This window comes from Halyomorpha halys, unplaced genomic scaffold (assembly GCF_000696795.3).
Source record: "Halyomorpha halys isolate HHAL.00 unplaced genomic scaffold, Hhal_1.1 Scaffold11.1, whole genome shotgun sequence".
In the NCBI taxonomy this organism is placed as follows: Eukaryota; Metazoa; Arthropoda; class Insecta; order Hemiptera; family Pentatomidae; genus Halyomorpha; species Halyomorpha halys.
In genome coordinates this window covers 1,416,132-1,439,983 of record NW_027111958.1, presented here as the reverse complement: position 1 = coordinate 1,439,983, position 23,852 = coordinate 1,416,132, and the positions used below count along the sequence as shown (strand labels likewise).

Here is a 23,852-nt window from a genome sequence, read left to right as displayed (position 1 = left end):
TCTCAGGCTTCGTTGGTATCATCACATCGCTGTTCCGGTTATGTAACCAAGAACTCGAACTGTTATCTTCTTCCGCTACGGCAACAATAATAAGGAAGTTGGAAAGATTGTGCTGGGCTCACGACATGCTCTGTGATGGTGCTACAATGATCGCAGAAATACACAGCTTTCAGATATTACTTTTTACATTTGTCTGTTTTTTTCTTAATGTTTTACAATGTTATAATCTTTTCATTGGAGTGAATAATGTTACCTTGGGTTTAAAAGACATTCTGTCTATCACTTGTGCAATCAGTACATATGCTAACCTAATCTGGAAGATCGTTGATTCATGCGAAAGGTGCAAAAGTGAGGTAATTATTATTATGAGATATGTTTATTATGTAGTTATAATGTTAATGATTGTTATGATTGAATTATTACAAACATAGATAATCTTAACAACCAATTTGGTATGCGGATCCATTTTGAAAAAAAATACGTATTTTCAAGTTTTTAGAAATGTATAAGTGCTCCAATAAAACTGAAAAATTTCAATTTAAATTCAATCTCTATCCAAACAATATTTCAGTTATCAAGTAAATAAATAAAGAAGAAGCTACGCCAGAGTCTCTTTCCTGTATTGCTCTGGATATTACGTATAAACCGTTTAAAATCCAGTATTATAATACTATAATGTTCTGCTGTTGAACTCATAGGAGAGGACAGGGCCATGACGAAACACAAGATGTTCACAAATATTATGTCTTGTTGAAACGCTTTACCAAAGGTTTATGAAAAAATTTAAACTTCTACAAGAACCCTACAGGTTGACTGAATGAATAGGTTAGTCGGTGTTTCGTACAGATATCGATACCTATCTGTTGGCGCCTTTGTCTTTGCCTCTTACTGAATCATTAAATCAAACTCACTTTGTAACAGTTGAATCAATCCATGGCTAAGCTGGAGCTGGTTAGGAGAGTAGTATTGTATCTATGAACGCCCGGTAGAACTAAAAGCTTCAACGTGTTATGTCCATTTATTCATCAAAATGTAGATAATTTAATAATTTTATGTATAAACATGTAAATAGTATTATAAATCTAAATATATTGCCTTAATAAATAAAGTTTACCAAAAGAATATACTGAATCACAAAAAAGTAACTTGTTACAGACGGTGCCTCTCACCAGCCTTTGTATCGTTCTCAGAATCGATACCCCACCGATGGCGCTCGAAAAGTAAGATGAGACGTTAGACTCATTATATAAGCTCGGTACCCAGTTCGGACTTACATCTCTCTCTATCTCCTATAGATAGTACTCTGTTGAGGGATTTTATCATCCTTAAGGGGCCTCTACATGTTGGCCAAGCCATGACGAACTCAGACATACACGAGCATCCACATGGGTAGCTTTTACGAGTTGGCCTAAGCTCGTTGCCGATCCATCGAGAGTCGGTATTTGGACACAGATCAAAGGGGTTCGTGAGAGCGCTCGTGTAGCATCTCCACCATTGTTCTTTGTCTAGTTGCAACTGAGGCGAGCGGCCAATATGTGGATCCACCTTTAGCGCTGCATCGGACGCGGCTGATCTGACAGGCACAGGATTCGGTTTTTTTGTTGTCTCTTCCAAAAAAGGGCCAAGTGTGACGCCTACCTCCCAGTAGTTTCCTAACTTTGTGGGGTGTTCCAACCCGCCCAGTCAGTTGATCTCCAGCCGTCAAGAAAGGGCCTCACAGGTGTTTTGATCTGACAGGTTCACCGCGCCCGATTACGTTACAAACCTAAGGTCAATATTTTTTACTTTAGATAGTAAATTCAAGCACTTCGCTTATTTTGATACTTGTGTTAGAGTAATTTTCGTTAGGTACCATTACCGGTTATGAATGGGGATCGTGTGCCTGTCAGGCCCACCGCGCCTTTCTAGTTTCTTTCACGTTGCGCCTCTCTTAATTTTTTATTCTTCAATCGTTATTTCAGTATTTCTTTGATAGGGATACTCTATAGGGAGACCACAATATTTCGGCCTTTTTGGTTTCAACGACGAAAAAGTGTTGGCAACCTACATCACATGCAAGAATAATTGCGTACTCCTGGTTTCTGCTGTGCTCGGAACCAAAGCCATTGATAAAAGTACTGGAGAAAAAAAACCTGAGGTCATAACGTATTATAATGCTCACAAAACTGGAGGTGACACTGTTAACCAAATGTGCTCCACATGCAACATGCAGCGAAATACACATCGATGACCAATGACTGTTTCCTACACTATGTTAAACTTGGGAGGGACTAATTCCTTGGTTATTGGAATGAATTGCAAGAAGAGTTTTCCTCAGAGAATTGTCACATGAGCTGTGTATCGGACAACTTCAGCGAAGAAGCCAGCTAAAACCCGTCCTTCAAACCTCCTTGAAAATTTGACTCAAGATACCTCCCACCTGATGATCGCCCAAAATCAATTCCTCCCCACCTCCAAAATCAACCCCTCTCCACCTCCAAAATCAACCCTTTCCCACCTCCAAAAGCGGTCCATGTGTTGCAATTGCATGGTGGAAACAGGAATACAACGGCTGACGAACTACTCCTGTGTGAAATGCAACCAAGGAATTTCCCCCTCATGCGAAACCACTCTATGCAACATGCTTTTCAACCTGTTCTTGCGATCCTTCATCGGGTTTGATGGACGATCAATCCAACTTATTTCTGTCCTCGCACATTTCAACTTCATATCTGACCCCTTTTTGAATTTTTTTTCGAGGATAAAAGGTCCTATTTTGACTTATATCCATAACCATCATATGCGAAATCCGCATTTTGACTATTTACGAATTTTTGTGAATCGTGAGCCTGTCGGGCTCACCGCGCCCTACGAGGGGTTAGAGTACTTGCGGCTGGCACCCGTAAGTGTTATCCTGCCTATTCTCCTCCTAACCAGCTACCTTACTTAGATTGAGTCACCTAATTAGGTTCACTGGCAAGAGATCTGAGCTAAAGGCTGTTTCAGTTGTAATCGGTAGTGACATCAAATCTTTTTTTACAAAGATGTCTCATACGTTGGATAAGTAAGTCGGTATATCAGAAGCAAAGAGGTCTAAGTATTGATGACAAACAGTATGCCTGAGTTTCTTGTTCCTTGGTATACATAATCGTAAGCCCCAGAGTGTTAGGCAGTGTAACAGCCTGCAGAAGTGCACACAGATCGGCTCACAGGTTTCTTCAATCTACTTAGTCTTGGTAGCCAGCAATCAGTCATCTTCGCCAGCTTAATCATTTTCGCTAAGGCGGGCGGACTTGAATCAAAATCGGCTCATCCTCCAAGAGGACAAAGTTGGCGGACGAGGACATAAACAACTTATCCAGAGGCCCCATCCATCCATCACCCCTGGTGATATTAAAACATTTTTTTTCCTTTGTTGTTTAACCTTAAGATAATTTTTGTAATAGTTTTAAGTTTGCTTTGTTTTTCTTTTTCTAGTTTTTATATATTTTGTTTACAATATTTTACATTTATTATGTTTACTTATTTAAATACAACAATAACAAAATTCGGCAGTTTATTTCTTTTATTTTCAGTTCTATTCACGGTTGGGCTAGTAAAGGTTCCTCTTGAACCCCTACCCCCCGCAACAATATATAATATAAATATATTTACTATTTACAAATAGTCCGGCAGTAAAGACATGATCTTATTTAAATATGTTTCCCCATTTTCCAAGGCCTCTGATTCATTTGGAGGTAAACCTAGTTCAATTATTCTTCTAGCGTATAAAACACACTCTTCGAAGATATAATTTATTATTAGTCTTTTATTACAATTCTGGCATCTGGGTGGATCCTACTTAGTAATCAAGTGGAGGTGTGCGAGCCTTGTGTGGCCTATTCATAACTTCTGCCAATACAATCTCCTCTCAGCAGTTGCCGCCACTAGAGCTACTCCATGCTTTAACACTTCTCTTAATTGCCTTCAATTTATTTGGTAGGATGCTGTACCACTCCTGGATAAATGTTTGTGATCTCTGTTTTAATTATTTTCCTCAACCTTCGGATTCAATAATTAAATTCAGTTTAACATTGTATATTTTAAAATTCTAACGATTAGGCGTTATTTCATCGTTTCAAATGTTGTTGATTAACTTTAGCACTTTATTTTAAATTTAACTTAGCATAAATATATTTTATATATAAATAGTTGACCATATAATTTCAAATTATCGAAAAGATGGTCAGGATTCCGGGCAAAAGAGAAACAAAAATGGTTTACAACTATTTATTTTCCGACGTTTCAACCGTTTGCTTTGAACAGCCCTGATGAAGCCCTGCAAAGTGGGGCGAAACGTTGAAAATAAATAGTTGTAAACTATTTTTGTTTCACTATTGACCGCAACCCTGACCATCTCCCTATATATCAATTTTTACGGTCAACTATACATAAATATATACAATATTTATTTTCCGAATTTTCGCCCCACTTTGAAGAGCTTTATCAGGGCTAAAAAGATATGAAAGCAACTAAAAATATTTTGACATAGTAAGATAATAACATACAAAAAAGGTAAATTAAGGTAGGGTTAAAATTAAGTGAAAAGAAAATTATACACAATAAAAATTACGTAAGGTATAATGTATAAGGATAGTTTAAAACAATATAACAACAACCAGGAAAAACTCACTTCTTCCCAATGCCGAAAATAACATCTGTAATATTAGGTCTTCGGCTGACAAATATTTGATGGGAAAACCAATTATGATAAATTCGTTTATAGGTATTTGAGTGTAAGGAACCACACCCATCGACATAATTAGACACATCTGATTTCGAATTGTTTTTACCACTTTGCGCCCTGGCGATACGGTAGGCCTTTAAATCAATTCTAAATTTTTATTGACGAAACAAAGACTGATATCATAGAGACATTATATATTGATTGAAAGGTTCATATACTATAAATAGATTTTGTTTCTAAATCATCATCTTGTCATATGAAAAGTGGATTGTCAGAAACAGAGCAACATACAATTTTACATGAGAATAGAAAACGTTGTGACAGAAGCTAAATAAAAAAAAAATACACTACGCTTTGGAGGAAGAATAATTTGTCATCATTAGGGTATCAGCAGGACAATGGCATTAATGTAAGAATGTTAGATGATGATTACAGGGTTTACTATGAAACTGTATATGTCATAAACGTTTGTATCTTTCTGACATAATTTTCTTCAAACAAAAGGAGAGTGCAAATCAAGAATAAAGGAAAATAATAAACAAGATAGGAAACACCTTTCAGACTAGAGGTCAGTGCAAAAGTGACCTATCGACAAGATGTTATAGAGAAATAGTAGGTATTGACGGTCAAAACTACGCTAAAAAAAAATACATACCTCTTTGAACAAATCATTAGAGCAATGGTATTAATGTTGTTGGCATATGTCAGCCGATGATTACAGTGCTTACTATATATCGGTGTATTTTTCTCACTTCATTTTCTTCAAACAACAGGAGAGTGCACATCTAGCAGCAATGTCTAACATAGATGGCATTGAGAAATCCTTTCTCCGCATTTCTCGAGTTTCGAAATGGTTCGGTTTGTTCCCCCTTACCATCAACAATGACGGATTATTTCAAGTTTCATTTCCACAATTAGTTATTTCTTTTTTGATTATAGTTTCGGACCTTGTTTTAGTCATAATAGGTTTTGAAGCGTCGATGATAAACGATTCTTGGGTGTATAGTTTTGTTTCTCTCGGTACATTTTCATTATATAGTTTGTGCCCACTTGTATCCCTTTCCGAACTATTTATCAAACTGACTTTAAAACAGTTAAATCAATCCATTCCGAAGCTGAAGCAGCTTTTGAGAGTTGTATTCCCCCTTCACACTTCTGAGTTTTCTCACCCAAAAACATTCCTCTTTGCTAACATCGTTTTGTTATCCATTGCTTTAATAATTTATGTGTATTTCCTCCCTCCTACTATTTTTTCGAATTATGTTATCATCGTTTCTCTCCTTTTCGAACATATATTGATTATTATAATTCTAGGGGATAGGTTCTCAGGCTTCGTTGGTATCATCACATCGCTGTTCCGGTTATGTAACCATGAACTCGAACTGTTACCTTCTTCGGTTACAGCAACAATAATAAGGAAGTTGGAAAGATTGTGCTTGGCTCACGACATGCTCTGTGATTGTGCTACAATGATTGCAGAAATACACAGCTTTCAGATATTGCTTTTTATATTTCTCAGTTTTTTTCTTAATGTTTTAGGATGTTATAATTTTATCTGTGAAATATGTAGGGATTCCGGGAACATATCAGTAATAATTTATACCTTTTGCATTATTACTCTGTATTGTAATCTAACCTGGAGGATCGTTGATACTTCGGAAAGGTGCAAATGTGAGGTAATTAATATTCTAATATCTATTCATGGTTATGTTCATGTGTGCTATAAATGAATTATTATGAATATAGAAATTATTTAAAAACAATTTGGGTAATTGTATACCTCAGCTCCTCCAAAATCCCGGATGCCCATTTTTTGCGAACGTGAGTATACTGACGGTACCGAGAGCTTCCGGAGGTGACCGTTTTCCAGCTGCTCGTTTGAAAAATAAATTCCCGCAACTTCGACAGGGATTTTTTCCCACTAGAGGGAATTTGTGATAATTTATAGAAACTTCATATACTTATCTTAAGATATTAAATGATATATTTGTAAGGAACTAAAACTATTTTTGTTATTTTTTTTCATTCTTGCCGAAATAATACCTTTATTAACTTTTCCACTGTATTAATTACATTTTGTATAATGATTGGAGAAGTTTGACGGGGGATGCGGTCAGCAAAGAACAACATAAATAAACAAAACGTTTCTTGCGAATCCTTTGTCTGCCTGTAGCTCTCTCTGGTGCGCCTTTCTAAAAATCATAAATCAATCAGTTGCAGGCCTACCTCCTACGCCATAACGTGAGTCTCCTTTCTTGTTCTCATATTTGTTACATTATTCTTTTCCCATTCTCCATATTCTACCTTTTTCCTATTGTATATATACACACACACATATATTTATATTTTTAAGTATAGATATATAAGTTAATACTCACACTGTAATTCAGATATAAGCCACTCACTATTTTTCATTGGTTGCCATATTGTTTAATTTGTAGATTCAATTTATTTATTTTTTCAGTTTTTTAGACACTACTTGCATATCTCATATTATACATATCTTCTTATCTACATGATATTATATTTCATCTTTCACTGTCAATCTACTACCATATAATTCCACGATTATCAATCTATTAATTTTTTTTTACTATTCAATTATCAGTTATCAATTTTTTATCATTTATGATTCAATTCAATATTTTGTATGATTCCAAATGTGTTTTTATACTATTCCTTTTCAATTGTATGTTTCTCTAAATGTTGTTGTTATCTCTTTTGTTCTATAGCCCTGAAACTCAGGTCGAAACGTCGGCATAAAATAAATAAATATGTTAATAAATAATTCAAAACACTATCCAATTATAGTCTCAAAACCTTTATTTCTTTTACACGTCCAACGTTTCGGCCAATTCGGCCATCTTCAGGGACAATCTACTCAATATCACTATGAAAACATATAATTTAACACTCTAAACACTTCATTCAGGCTATTCTGCCCAGGTCAAAACATTTATATCTAATAAGTCAATTATCCATTAAAAACCCAGTCAAAATTATTTCTCTGCACACACTATTAATATACTTTTATAATACCAAGGTTGTGATAAAAGTGTATTAATAGTGTGTGCAGAGAAAAAATTTTGACTGTGGTTAGTAATAATTGGTTAGTGTTTTGAATTATTTATTAAGAAATTACCAATCTCAAGAAAAATTTTTAAGATTATAAATAAATAAATATGTTTTTTTTTTATTTATGTTGTGCTTCGCTGACCGCAACCCCCGACAAACTTCTCCAATCATTAATCTACGGTCAACTATCTACACCTCACTACTTTTTGTATAAATTATATTGTAGAAAATAAATTATTAGCTGTAGATTCAATATGATTGTAACAAATACTTTAAATTTTCTAAATTCGTTTCTAAATTTTCATTTTTTTTTCATCCATTTTTTTAATTCATTTTTCCCCGTTATTTATCCATATATCTAAATACAATTTTATTCTTTAAACCTAATACATATTCCCTCTTTAACAAATATAAAATGTAACATTATGAGAAGAATGTTGACCCTCTATGATATATATGAGGAGAAGATGGTTAGAGGTGCTATGCTATTTGTTTAATTAATATAATCCGCTGATTGTCAATTTTGTATTTGACAGGTGCGAGTATAAATGAAAAGATAAAAAAAAATATCTCACGATTTTGTAAAGTAAGTTGTAAAAAAATTATCACGAACCTTTTTATTCTAGTCAGATTAACTATTAAACAATTTTCTTATTCCTATTAAATTACATCTCAAGCGAACCTTATTATTCTAGTCAGATTAACTATTAAGCAATTTTCTTATTCTTATTAAAAAAATACCATATAAAATAAATGCTTCCAATCTATTTTCAGGTTACAGAGTCTAAGTATTATAATTTAGTTCTTCTAACGTATAATAAATATAAGTTAGAAGAAGTAAGTAAACGCATATATTATAAAATATTTATAAGTCAGAACTGCTGCCGAAAATAGTGTATTATAAGCTAACCTTTAACAAAGGGGAAAAGGAGTAAGTGTGTAGGGACAGAAATTTTCCCTCTTGAAAGGTGGTTAATTTTGTAACCTATCCTAAGTCGTCCATAGACTGCTCGGTTCGGGACTAACAATACACTCGTCTCGAAAAAATAGACTCCCGCCATTTTGGGGGAGCTGAGGTAAATACTTACCACAATTTGGTTTATAGGCCATTCTAAAAATAAAATTATATCATAGAGACATTATATATCGATTGAAAGGTTCATATACTATAAATAGGTTTTGTTTCTAAACCATCATCTTGTCACATGAAAAGTGGATTGTCAGAAACAGAGCAACATACAATTTTACATGAGAATAGAAAACGTTGTGACAGAAGCTAAATAAAAAAATACACAACGCTTTGAAGGAAGAATAATTTGTCATCATTAAGGTATCAGCAGGACAATGGCATTAATTTAAGAATGTTAGATGATGATTACAGGGTTTACTATGAAACTGTATATGTCATAAACGTTTATATCTTTCTGACATAATTTTCTTATAACAATAGGAGAGTGCACATCTTATCATTAAAATTAGAGTAAAATCAAGAAAAAATAAAAATAATAAACAAGATAGGAAACACCTAAATTAAATTTTTAAAAAATCCATGTGAAATTATAAACATTTTAAAGTATTGGAAGCTTGTTGATATAGCGTATTATACATAAAAGGAACATGCTCCGGTTACGGTCAAAGAAAAAACTCAAATATTTGTAAAACTATTTGATATGAACCAACGATTCACTCCTAGTTGGAGGGCTTCATCAGGAAAAAAAAATACTAAAATAAAGTAACAGTATGGCTATAGATAACATGAAATAAAATTTAACTAAAGTGTGGTGAATTATGATTCAAAATAGGTGAACATTTTTATAAAAATGAACAAATTAAATTAAAGGAAATGGAAATAAGATGTACAGTGAAAAGTATAAATAAACAAGAATTACAAAAAAGTATTCGATAATCAATGAAAACGGAAATAATAACAAATAAAAAAGTAATATAAAATAGAGTACACACTAAAAGACAGAAAAAGGGAAATAAGAATAAAGGAAAATATGAAGAAGATAGAAGAAGCGGTCACAAGAAAACAAAAATAGTTTTTAACTATTTGAATTAATGCAGTCAATTATTTATATATGTAAAAAGGAAAATAATTAACAGAATAGAACACCCACCTTACTGATTGCAGGCACAAAAAGGAAGCTGAAGGCAGATGAGAAGACATACAGGGAAGGGAAGTGGGAGGGGTTGATGATCAACCACTACGATTACCGCTAAAATTACATCTTCAGACACAAAAAAAACTTTAATTGTGCATTCCAGTACACATAGATAGATTCCAACTACTAGGTAAAGGAGGATATAAAAGGGTTTGAAGATAGCTGTAATCGTATGAACTCCTAATGGTTATCCACAGCCTTCCAATTAAAAATCCTCTCAGAGTGCATTAAAAGCCATTAATTAACATACATTCACCTGATAATGAAAGAAAATCCACCAAGATCTCAGAAGTGTAGTTTGAGGCAAACAATCATCTCTCAGGGTTATGTTTTTTCCCCTTTAGAAGATTAAATGAACTAGAAATACCTGCAAATATTTCAACAGCTTAGGGAATTAAGGGGAAATATGTAATTATGGTATTTTCATTTGTTCCAAACAAGGATTCTCTAAAAATATATAAAAGATAATATTTTTTTTTGAGGCTATAATCATTATGTGAAGTTGATTGGTGATTAATACTATAGCCTGCAGGTTACTCCATAGAAGGCCGTTGACAAAGCATGTTAAGAAATGAGGAAGGCCGAAGAAGGATCAACTGTGCCAAGCATAGAAAACACTTCGGATGAACAGATGACGCTCCAAGTCTGAAGTATGGTAAGATATCCTTGGTTGGAGTGATGAGGCTTTGGACCAAGAGATTTGGGTAGGGGAACATTCCTAGTTGCAGGGATGAGCCTGTGGACTAGAAGGTATGAAAACAATCCTAGTTGCAGGATAACTAGGACTAGGAGGTAGAGGTAAAATCTTGGTTGCAGGGATAAGCCTTCTGACTAAGATTGTAGGTAAGAAGGGAGGAATGAGGAGTGAGAGGGAGGTCTATCTATGGCTTAGCTAGGTTAAGAAAATTTCTCATATTATAAAGCAGTAACAGTCATCACACTGAACTACCTTAAAAGGATTATGCTACCAGTGTAAGGCCTAGATATCTCTCAAGGAGAAAGTTGGGTCAAGACTAACCATGCTCTGGAGCATCTCCTCCTGGCTGGAGTGTGCATTTGGATGTAACCAAAAACCTGTCATATCTAACATTCCCATGGTAGTTTGGAGTGTTATTTGGGTGTGCTTTCTTTACTATTTAATGTATGTCTTAATGTATCTGGCCTGGGACGTTGACTTTTTTCATTGAGGGGCGAACCACAAAATGAAGAACTTTAACCCCCAACCATGGTTAGGCAGTATAGGACTCCAATGGGAGAAGCCGAAAAAAAAAATGTATATCTTATATTTTCTATTATAAACCTATGTCTTTTTGTGACTGTTACATCTACTTTTTATATTATCCTGATGCTTATTTTTTGAAGTATGAAATGTAGTTGTGATTTTGTCATTCTTTTGCTGGTTTAACATTTATTTTTGCATTCCTTGGAGAATGAAAAATAAATGGGATGCCTCTAATAAGTGCAAAATTGTGCTAATTTTTATTTTTTGATTTTCTCATAGTTATGTAAATATATGTTATATTTACAATATTAATATTGAAACTTCATGAGCCCATATCTTTATATAAATTGTCTATGGGTTGATGATATATATTACATTTTTTTCTATCTTTTTCCTTTTATTTTTTTCATATTTTTATATATTTTCTCTATTTATATTTCTTTTTTTTTCCATTTTTGTTATTTATTTTATATTAATACCTTCTTCTACATCCTCTATATCTATGTTTATCTTCAATATGTATGATAATGGACTTAGCCAATTTTGTACACTGATGATTTCAATAGCCACAATCCATTAAGGGGCTCGTAAGGGACTAATTCCTGAGGTCAATTAAAATGTACTTGGATTTCATTGATCTTCTGTTACTGAATTCCGGCGGACCAACTTATCTGAGCTCCACCTTTGACACATTTTCATCTTTAGAACTTCTGTTTTCTTCAGCAGTTCACTTATTGGTGTTGTAGATTAGTCAGTTCTACCAAAATCTTATAGCAGCAATCTAGTCCATTTACAATTTAGGAGTGTTAATTGCAAAAACCACAGAGTGCTTTATTATTAAAGCAGTGATCTTTATTGGTAAAGCAGATTGGTCTCTATTCTCTTTGTTTTCTGACTAGCCTTAAAATCCCCTGTATGACTCAACTATCAATAATGAATGCTAAACGAATACCAAGGGTTTAGTGACATCTACACGAGCCTCAATCCCAAAAAACTAGGGCTGCTGCTAAAGATCATGGTTTAACACAACTTTGGAAAAATTTATTTAAGAAGTTTTAAAAAATATATGAGCCATTGAATGTAAAATTGGTGTAAAGCAAACCTGGATTTTTGAGATATTCCAGTACACATAGATAGATTCCAACTACTAGGTAAAGGAGGATATAAAAGGGTTTGAAGATAGCTGTAATCGTATGAACTCCTAATGGTTATCCACAGCCTTCCAATTAAAAATCCTCTCAGAGTGCATTAAAAGCCATTAATTAACATACATTCACCTGATAATGAAAGAAAATCCACCAAGATCTCAGAAGTGTAGTTTGAGGCAAACAATCATCTCTCAAGGTTATGTTTATTCCCCTTTAGAAGATTAAATGAACTAGAAATACCTGCAAATATTTCAACAGCTTAGGGAATTAAGGGGAAATATGTAATTATGGTATTTTCATTTGTTCCAAACAAGGATTCTCTAAAAATATCTAATAGGTAATATTTTTTTTGAGGCTATAATCATTATGAGAAGTTGGTTCGTGATTAATACTCTAGCCTGCAGGTTACTCCATAGAAGGCCGTTGACAAAGCATGTTAAGAAATGAGGAAGGCCGAAGAAGGATCAACTGTGCCAAGCATAGAAAACACTTCGGATGAACAGATGACGCTCCAAGTCTGAAGTATGAAAAGATATCCTTGGTTGGAGTGATTAGGCTCTGGACCAAGATTTGGGTAGGGGAACATTCCTAGTTGCAGGGATGAGCCTGTGGACTAGAAGGTATGAAAACAATCCTAGTTGCAGGATAACTAGGACTAGGAGGTAGGAGTAAAATCTTGGTTGCAGGGATAAGCCTTCTGACTAAGATTATAGAGGTAAGAAGGATGGAAGTGAGGAGTGAGAGGGAGGTCTATCTATGGCTTAGGTAGGTTAAGAAAACATCTCATATTATAAAGCAGTAACAGTTATCACACTGAACTACCATGAGAGGATTATGCTACCTGTATAAGGCCTAGATATCTCTCAGGGAGAAAGTTGGGTCAAGACTAACTCTGCAGTAGTATACAGGAGTATACATTTGGCTGTAACCGAAAACCTGTCATATCTAATATTCTCATGGTAGTTTGGAGTGTTATTTGGGTGTGCTTTCTTTATTGTTTAATTGACATAGGCAAGTAGTACATATACAAATTATGAATATATGAAAATAACAATATTTTTTTTATACAAAAATATTATTTACAAATGCAAGAGATTCCGAGAGGTTGAATTATTTTCCATGTTGAAGGAGTTGAAGGTATATTGCAAAACTTTTGCTAGATGGTTCATAAAGTTGTGTTTCCAGGTCACTGTTCCATGAAGTATAGATTTATCAATACCTACCTTCTTACTTGCATTGCTTCCATAACCATCATCATGGACAAACGTTTCAGTTTCATATAATTTTTAAATAGTTCTAGGGCTTGTTTTAATTTGTGCATGGCAAATTTTCATTATAACAGTTCTGGTTGATAGGTTCTCTTTTGTTGTTGGCCTTGTTACATCACTGTTCAGATTGTGTAACAATGATCTATTATTGTTGCCTGTATCAATTTCAAGAAAGAAAATGAGGTTGGAAAAATTGGTCTGGACACATGATCAACTATGTCACTGTGCTACCATGATCTCAGATATCCAGATATATGCCTTTCAGATATTTTCTATTATAAACTTTTGTTTTTTTGTGACTCTTACATCTACTTTTTATATTATCCCGATGCTTATTTTTGGAGTATGGAATGTAGTTGTGATTGTGTCATTCTTTTGCTGGTTTAACATTTATTTTTGCATTCCTTAGAGAATTATCCGATGCCTCTAATAAGTGCAAAAGTGAGGTAATTTTTATTTTCAATGAAGCTATATTGCAAATCTTTTGCTAGACGGTTCATAAAGTTGTGCTTCCAGGTCACTGTTTCATGAAGTATTTGTTTCTTAATACTTACCTCCTTTCTTGCATTGCTTCCATCCCCGCTATGAGTATTAGTGTTGTATCGATTAATTTGTCTGTTGTATGTTAAATAAAAGTTCTAGTGCTTGTTGTCCTTTCCATATGGCAACTACTCCTTCTAACAGTTCTGGTTAATAGGTTCTATTTTGTTGTTGATGTTATTACATCACTGTTCAGGTTGTGTAACAATGATATACCACTTTTGCCTATATCAACATGAACAAGAAAAAGAACTAGTTGGAGAATGATTATAAGAAAAGTGAGATTTATAATTGCTGTTATTATTATCATTTACTGATGGTTATTTCAATATATTATTTTACAGTTATTATAGCTTTCCAAATGTTTCAAATTTTTTATCAGAACTTTATGAATTTATTTCTATTTCAAAATTTTTATATGTGATGATGATACTGGATGTTAAGGTGAGGCAATATCCTAAAGTTTTAATTTAAATTACTTATGTATGAAACGCCTAATACTTACTGTTAGTTATTTCAATACGTATTATATTTATAATTTTACAAATATTGGAACTTTATAATTCATTTCCTTATTGGAATTTTATATAGAATGAAAAAATTAAGGTGAGATGATTATTGAACAGTTTTACTTTCGTTTATTTATATATTAAATACTATGTCAAATATTGATTTGTCGAGTCATGCATAGGTACAGATATTTATCTGTACCTATGCATGACTCGTTTTCATCTAGGAGCTCGAGCTAATGGATACATCACAGACGATTAAAGTTGTAAGTACAAAAAAATTACTTATCAGTGCATAAAACTATTTATTTATTCTGCGAGATCCAAATATTTTCACAGGGTGCAAGAAAATGATAATAAACTGAATTATTAAAAAGTATTCAAGAGTCAAAGTTGTTGTTTTAATACTTATAAACATAATGTTGTCCCGTGGTAATCGGAAAAACTAAAAGCCTTTATAACAATCCGCTTAAGAGACACGATTTGCTAAATTTTGTGTTGTCTTATTCTCATCCGATCAGGCATAATCTTAAGGCAGTAATAACTTTCAATAATTCTAATACCATACCTTCAGAATTCTTTCTTGGAAGTTAATTGTTCAATCAATATTCCTTTATTATCAGTAGCAATATTATTATTATAACATATTATTCTGACTAATTGTTAATTTTTTAATTATAATTGAGATACAGTTGGCCTTTGATCAAATTCAGATAATGGGTGGTAGTAAACTGAAAAACAAATCGTGCAATAATTAAATATACTATACAATATTTAACTTAACAATATAATATTTTATTAAACACTTCATTCCATTACTTTGTGTTTTATACCCCTGTCATGTCCTTAGCTAATGTTTTAAAATAAATCAATGGAGTTGGTATTTACAAATATGCTGATATTTGGACTGATATTGGTCTGGTAGACCTTGGAAATTAATATTGGTTATAAGAAGCTATTGCTATCACAATTTCATTTGGGTAATGGCGTAAATTCCATGTATGTCATTCAAATGTTCTGTGTGATGATTACATAGTTTACCAGAATTGAATCCTCATATGTATGACAGGAGTTCCCTTGTCATTTGAAAGAAGGATTCGTATATACCAATATGTATGACAATAGTATTATAAAATCTTCTCATTTTGTATTCAATATTTCAAAACGGTTTGGCTTATTCCCTTTTACCATCAACAATGGCTACATTCAAGTATCTTGGCCTCTAATAGTTTTACTCTTTATTATTAATCTTTCCACTGCTGTTATTACTACAATAAATTTTTCTTCAATAATGTTAGTATATTCATCACTGTCTGCTTTAGTTTGTTGCTCAACTATATTCTTTCATAATTTTTATCCATTCTTGTCTGTTGCTGAATACCTGTACAAATTAAAAGATCTTAATGAATCCATCTCAAAACTCCAATTGGTCAGGAGCTTGGTGTTCCCAGATTGCACTTCTACTTTTCAAAATTCTAAAACTTACCTCATTACTAGCATCGTTTTCATCGCTTTTATATCTGTTGTTGATTTCTACCTCTACCTGTTTGATACAACAAATTTGAAAATATATATCTTGTTTTTTCTTAACTATGCACATGTGATGATAGTAGTTATATTGATCGATAGATTCTCAGGCTTTGTGGGTATCGTAACTTCACTGTTTAGAAAATGTAATGATGAAATGTTATTATTTCAATCGATGACAGCAACATTCAGAAAGAAGTTGGAAAAATTGGCCTGGGCTCATGACCAGCTGTGTCACTGTGCTACAATAATTTCAGAGATACACAGTTTTCAAATATTTCTTATGATAAATATTTGCCTTTTTATAAATGTTTTTGAGAGTTATATGTTTTTTGGTTTAATAAATCATGAACCATATGGAATGATAAGTAGCCTTTGTTGGTTTGGCCTTTATTGTGGAATTACTTGGAGAATCGTGGATGTTTGTGAATTATGTAAAACTGAGGTAATTATGTTTCATTAATTAATAAAATACTCCAATATTTTAATGATTTGGTGCAGGAATGTGACTTATTACAATTTTGGAGAAAATCAATATTTTGTAGAAATCCTTTACTTTTGCTCTATAAACCTAATTAGTATATTGCCTTACACTATTTTAATATATATTCTTCTTAAATGGATCTGAAAGTTTTCCAACAAGTTTTTTTTACAAACTGTTAAGAATAATTGTTAATTTTCGTCTTATTTTCTATACTTTTATAATATTCATTTCTTTCCTGGCGACTTATCTGGTACGTTGATATTTTTTTATTACTACAAATGATAACAACAGAGGAAAAGGTCATATCTCACTTTTTCCTAAATGCTCAGAAGAACAAAATTCACCTTAGTATCGGATATTCCTTATCCTTTGCATGTATTCTTCAGCAACTATTTTGAATTAATTTTAACCTACTATATAATTCCTGTATTGATTTTACCATTGTATCTAACATCCAAAAAATCATTGTTACTCATTTTTTAAAAACATCAAGTTACCTCTTCTTTCCATCTTTAACAGCTTTATCATGCTCCTCTTAAACAATCCATATGACTTGCAATATATTTTAACAATCTGTCATGGGACAACACTATCTTTAACAGTTTTACCATGCTTCTCATATAGATTGACTCTTGCTCATATACATATACATAGCTTTTAAAAATTATCTGTTTTATCGCTCCAGAGTTATAGGAGTGATCTCAGACCTATTCCTAGCTAACCTGTCAGCATTATCATTACTAGGTATGCCACAGTGTCCCAGAACTCATTCAACGCTAACATGAATAATTATTACAACATAAAAGCCCCTGTTGCTGCCTGGCTGTCTGTATCACTTTTTTTCCATTTCTTTTTCTAATGACACCCTTTCTGGTCATTTCTAACATACAAGGGGTTACCATCCTATTCTAACACCATGGTGGGGGGTAAGGTCAAGTTTTCATTTAATGCGACCCCCCAGGCCAGATTCAAACTAGTGCCACTACAGTTCCCAGGCCTTGTATCAACTGTTATTTCTTGATCCGTAAGCCCTTGTATGGCTAGTATTTCTGATTAGGACACTGAGGTATACTTTCCTAAAGGAATAGATATTCCCTCTAGTGTTTTATCTTTACGCCAACTCCTGAGCATTGGGCTATTAGAGAGCTATATGTGAAAAAAAGAATTCCATTATTTCGTCTATATATTTTTGTTCTGCTTACTTTAACACTAAATTTCATGTCTTTGTATCTGTGGATTTGGACATCAGAGTGCATGAATAGCTCTCTGCCCTTAATCAACTGATTAATTTTTCAAATTTGACCCTTCTAGGTTTATGGTCCCAAGTCTTGCCCATTACTCTTTTACTGGCCCATAGGATAGGCACTTGAGAGCTTAATTAACTTTTCTGCACATGGCTGTGCCATTATAATGAATGGTCAAGAATGATCTCCGTGTATTTCACCTCTCAACTTTGGTTTATCTTCATCCCATTTAATTTTGGTGATCTAATTGACACTTATCTTCTTTGTGAAGAGAGACAGTAATCTTGAGTGGATTGATGTTAAAACCATTGTCCAACTTTTCTTTGCTACAGCTGCAGCTATTTAGTATGGGAAGAGTTTCCTCTTTCTCTAGCATCTTTTAATTTGGTTAGTGAGATCTCACTGAAATCTTGGGTGGCACTTTCATTGTTGGTAAAAATACCACCTTCTTTTTTCATTTCCAGTCTGATATTGGCATACTTTGAAAGAATTTTATTAATTTGACATGTATCTGGAATATTATCAACCTCCACACAAAACTTCCTTCTAGCTTGTTCTTGGTTTAACGGACAGATTTGTAATATTCTGCCTGATATTTTTGCTGTATTTAATAGCCTCCTTGAGGAATAACTTTGCTCATTAAGAACATTTTTTCCCAGAAAATATTTCTGTTTGATATGTTCTGGTAGATGACATTTCTTTTATGGTATGAATTCATTACAGTATCCATAACTAAATCATTAAGACATTCCAGATGTTAGAAAATGTATATAATCTTTAGACAGCATATGAATGATTCTAGAAGATACAAATAGTAGAATTCTCAATCAGTATGTTTGGGATTCCTATATGTTGCATCGCTTTTCATGCCCACACATAGATCATATCTGATCTGAGCATGACTTTTCACTGGAGAAATCCCAGTTGAATATATTTTTTCTAACACTGTGCGTTGCCAAAGTGACACCTTACATTTCTCACCTGACCCTATTACAGAAGGTAGGTCTGTTACCACTGTTAAGTAAGTCTAGATCATAATTAGTCATGAAATATGAGATTTCCTCACCTCTTTAGTTGGCATTAACGCAGTCCCGTAGCTCATGTTGCCCATTAGCATCCAGGCCTGCAAATATTTGGCACTCCTCACTTCTCAAATGGTGTTATGGGGAATGGGACCAAATCGTAATATTTTCCCTTTCTGTATTCACCATGTGTAGGCTCTGGAATGCATTGGTACAGAAATAATTCTATATCCTAGGTAAGGTTCTTGTATCAAAATAATTTCAATATCCTTACCTCTGACATATGGTTGCAGCAACTACACACAGCCTTTCATTGCAGTCATCTAGATTAATCTGTAGCAGCTTTATAACAATTAGTCCTCATCATCTGAGGGCCAGACCGAGCCCCCACAACCGCTTCTGTCTGTCCTGACATTGATGACTGTGTAGTTAGTAGCGGCAGATGGTTTTGCTCCACTCAGAGTAGATGTCATGGTCAGTATAGGATCCGTTAGTACATCCTCGGATGTCACTTCCATTGGCAGATCCATCTTTTTGATACGTCTAAGACTCACCAGATTTAGGCCATGACCTCCCTACATGCACCATGCAATCAGAGGTGCAAGACTGGGTTCAAGGACTAAGCACTGCATATATAGAATTCCTTATTCATGTCTTTAGTGTGATGGACCCTCCAGTTCCAGGTGCTGATTTCAGGTGAGGATGCAGCAACCCATCCTGTAGCTGGCACCACTAAACTACCTTCCACAGTCCATTGCCCTCTGACTCGTCAGTGTCATTCCACTGTAAATTTACATATTCTTTAACAAAGTTCATTAGTCTTTCTTGGCCAGATTAAAAATTTTGTATTTTCCTAGATACCACTTACCATTCTTTAAACGTGTTTTTAGTATAAAACAAAAATACTGTAAGGATCTATTTCTATTAAAGGGACTTGCAACACTTCTTGGAGGAAGTTTCTGCTACTGATTTTTAGGATGTATTAGTTCATCAAATTTTTTTTTGGTATAGACATTTAACTCACTCACATAATTGGCATGACAACCCATTACTGCTGACACATTCCAAAGTAGCACCTCCTTATCTCAGCCAAAAATGTTACTTGCATTAGTTATACAATGTGGTCAAAGATTTCGAATGAATAGGGTCCGACCTAAACATAATCTTCGCTAGGACCTGTAACTTGATCAACAATAATGTATTTAGTTTTAAAGGTATTAACATTAAGGTAATTGTTCAATCAATATTCTGTTATTCTCAAAAGCAAACTTTTCCTTGAGCAACCTATTATTCTTGTCCACTGGTTACTTTTTAATTATTAATGGGGTATAGTTGGCCTTTTATGAATTCCAGATGAGAAGTGGTAATAAATTTAGAAATAAATTATGTAATAATTCGAAATATATGATACAATATTTAAATTCACCATATAAAGTTCAATCAAACAGTTTATTCCATTACTTTATGTTTTATACCTGTCATATATTTAGCTAATGTATTAATGTGACTAAATGGAGTAGGTATTTTACAGTTTAAAAATTATGCTGATACTTATTTGACCTTTGAAATTATCATTTACTATACTCATATTGTCATAAGTGTAATTTGTTTCTGGAGAAGAAATAATGAAACAATTTGATCTTATGTTTAGGTTATAAGAAGCTGTGTTTCTTAGTATTTCATTTAGATAATGGTTCAAATTGATTGTATGGCATTCAAACATGTCATGTGATGATTACAGTGTTTACCAGAATCAAATCCTCATATATAAGGCAAGAATATGCTTCAGCTTTCACAATACCACTTCAGAAGAGGATTGCATATACCAGAATGAATGACGATATTATTGTAAAATCTCTTCTTTTAGAATTCAGTATTTCAAAATGGTTTGGCTTGTTTCCTTTTACCATCAACAACGATGGATACTTTCAAGCATCATGGCCACTAATAGTTTTACTGTTTATTATTAATCTTGCAAGCGCCGTTTTTACTGCATTCAATTATACTTTAATGATGTTTGAATATTCATTGCTATCTGCTCTTTTTTGTTGCTTAACTATATTCTTTATTAATTTTTATCCATTCTTATCTATCTCTGAATACTTATATAAAATAAAAGAGTTTAATGGATTGATTATGAAACTAAAATCGGTTTCGAGCTCTGTGTTTCCAATTTTCATTTGTAAGTTTGCATATTCCAAAACTCTTCTCATTATTAGCACAACCTTCATGCTTTTTATGTTTATTCTTGATTTCTACCTCTATCTGTTTGATTCAGCAAGTTTGAAATTATATATCTTGTTTATTCTTAACTTCTTAAATAGGATGATGATAGTAATATTGATCGATAGGTTCTCTGGGTTTGTGGGGATCATAACTTCACTGTTCAGAATGTGTAATGATGAAATTTCAGTATTCCAATCGATAATGACAGCAACATTGAGGAGGTTGGAAAGATTGGCCTGCACCCATGATCAACTGTGTCAGTGTGCTACTATCATTTCAGATATTCACAGTTTTCAAATATTACTCATTATAAATATTAGTCTTTTTATTTGTGTTTTTGAAGGTTTTCTTTTTTTTGTAATAAATCATGAACCATGGTTCATAGTTGGTGGTCTTTGTTGGTTTTGCCTTTTTAGTGGAATTACTTGGAGAATCGTGGATGCTTGTGAATTATGTAAAACTGAGGTAATTATGAGACATTAATTTATAAAATACTGAGAGATTTGGATGATTTAAAGCTGGAATGTGACTTGTTACAATTTAAAAAAAAAATTATTGTTCTGTACAAAACCTTCCTTTATATATGTATAAAGCGTATTAATATTTTAGTTTATCTAACACCATTATTTCAACATATTTTCATATAATATTATATAATATGTTATACATAAAGCATTAAATTGGAATTGATGAATTTTGGGAATGCTTTTATGAAAAATTAGTCATGCAGCTTATAATATTCTTGATACAAACTCCTCACTGATTGATCTGTTTTCTTTTATCATTAATGTTCTATGATCTTTCATTAATTTTATTTTTATGTTCATTTTAATAGTAGATTGAAATTGATATTGATTAAAACACCAACAAATTTTGCTCAAAAGATTCTAAAAGTATTATTGCAAACTGTTAAGTACAATTTTTAATTATCTTATATGTTTATAGATGATAAATGTAAATGACCAATATGGTGTAGTATCCTTATGTGATATCCATTCCTTCCTCGTTTTCGCATAATAGCTACCTAATCCATAATCCAATCCAGAAAGTTGATGAAAAGTTAAATGGGGATTGTCACATGAAATACTAATATCAGTCAACATATCATGTATTAGTTTCAATATCGAGTATGATACTGTACTTACCAAAATATTGAACAAGCAAAATTAAGCAAAAATGAAAATAGAGTCTTACAGATAATTACTGGTATAGTAAGCAGTAGGGAGTAGATTAAAAACCCAGGCAGATCTCTAGTCACTTTGGGATATTAAAGATAAATGTATCTGAAAAGGTTATATGAGGTTTACCAGTGCGCTTATAAACAAATTAAAGTTCCAATGCACTTTCTTAACAAATAATACAGTATGCAGAAATATAAAGAAGGGCTGAAAAGCACACTTGGGGTGTGAAGAAACTATGACCAGAGAAAACGTATGAGTTCCAAGATGAGGAGGCCTTGTTAAGGAAGCAAGGGTGGGCTCCGCAACGTCTGAGGATGCCACTGGAGATGGCGGAAAAAAGTATGTCAAGGTCGAGTGGCAGGATGAGAACGGCGTAGTATTAGGCAAGCCGTTATCAATGAATGATGTCTTCCCAAGATTGCCTGCGAACAAATGAGGAGACGGAAATAGAACAGTATCACCTGGCCTCTTTGTTTAAAGGTGATCGCGGCACTCCTAACCACAAACAAAATCAATATCTAGCCAGATCAATATGCCAATGGGAGGTTCCTCTGCAGTATTGATCCATTGCCCAGCGACTGTCAAATGATCTGGATGTCCTATTCCAGTCTATATTTAGTTACGAAGCTGAAACTGCGGCTTGTGCCGATAGACTGGGTGTGGATCAGGGCTACCGAAGTGTGAGAGCTCTACAGCATTCGTTGTGAGAAAATACATTCGAAGAATGGGCCAATCGCAGGTGGCAGGGTATTGGTGTTCGCCATTTCAAAGAGACCCCGAAAGCTAATAAATATGTGTGGGAGAAACAGGTACTCTCGGGTTCAGAATGGGCGAACGCCTTGAAACTAAATATAAACTACGCACCTCTGCGTGGGGTCCCAGGAGCCAGTGGACAGCAAGAAGTTGGATCCCTCTGTCGCAACTGCGGCAGAGAGTCTGAAACACCAGCCCATGTGCTGGGAAGATGCCCCAACAACTCCCTCCTTATAACCCGCCGACAAGACAACTTTCCTTTCTGCCTTCAGTGGCGACACTACGACGCTTGTTTCCTGACAGTTCGAAAGTAAGAGATTCGCATGCTGAGGAGGCTTTGGAATGTTCCTATTGTCTGCCTCCTGGATGATAGTGTTCAAAACTACCACCACAGCATCCACCTCGTCCCCGGTTTTTTTTATTATTATACATTGCAACCGCTTTCACTTTCGGCAACTCTCGATCTGTATCACTTCCAGTGGGCCCTGTGGAGAAGGTATTCGCTCGTTAGTGGAGTGCCGAGCGCACTTTAGAAAGCATGGTGTAAAGGCTAGTTATTCGATGGTCCAAGGGTAGCGCTTATTATTCCGCGACCGTGTAAATATTTCTGGTCAGGAGGAGGTCAAATGTTGAAGTACACGAAGGGAGCGATGGCATTCATGATGGTGTGCATTCCCAGGTGGGAGCAAGCCTGGTCTTAGTAAAGTGGGTACCTAGCGGATTACTACTGCCCCACAGCCAGCCTGGTCTTAGTAAAGTGGGTACCTAGCGGATTACTACTGC

The 23,852-nt window shown here is 34.0% G+C and overlaps 1 protein-coding gene across 1 annotated transcript in view; it reads left to right on the top strand.

Annotated features, from left to right (window-relative positions):
• Positions 1-236: 236 nt before the first annotated feature.
• Positions 237-23,852, top strand: part of LOC136796357 (uncharacterized) — a 52,722-nt gene continuing 29,106 nt past the window's right edge. The window contains exon 1 of the mRNA XM_067049878.1: positions 237-353. The gene's annotated coding sequence lies outside the window, so the exon portion shown is untranslated. The remainder of the gene's footprint in view (positions 354-23,852) is intronic.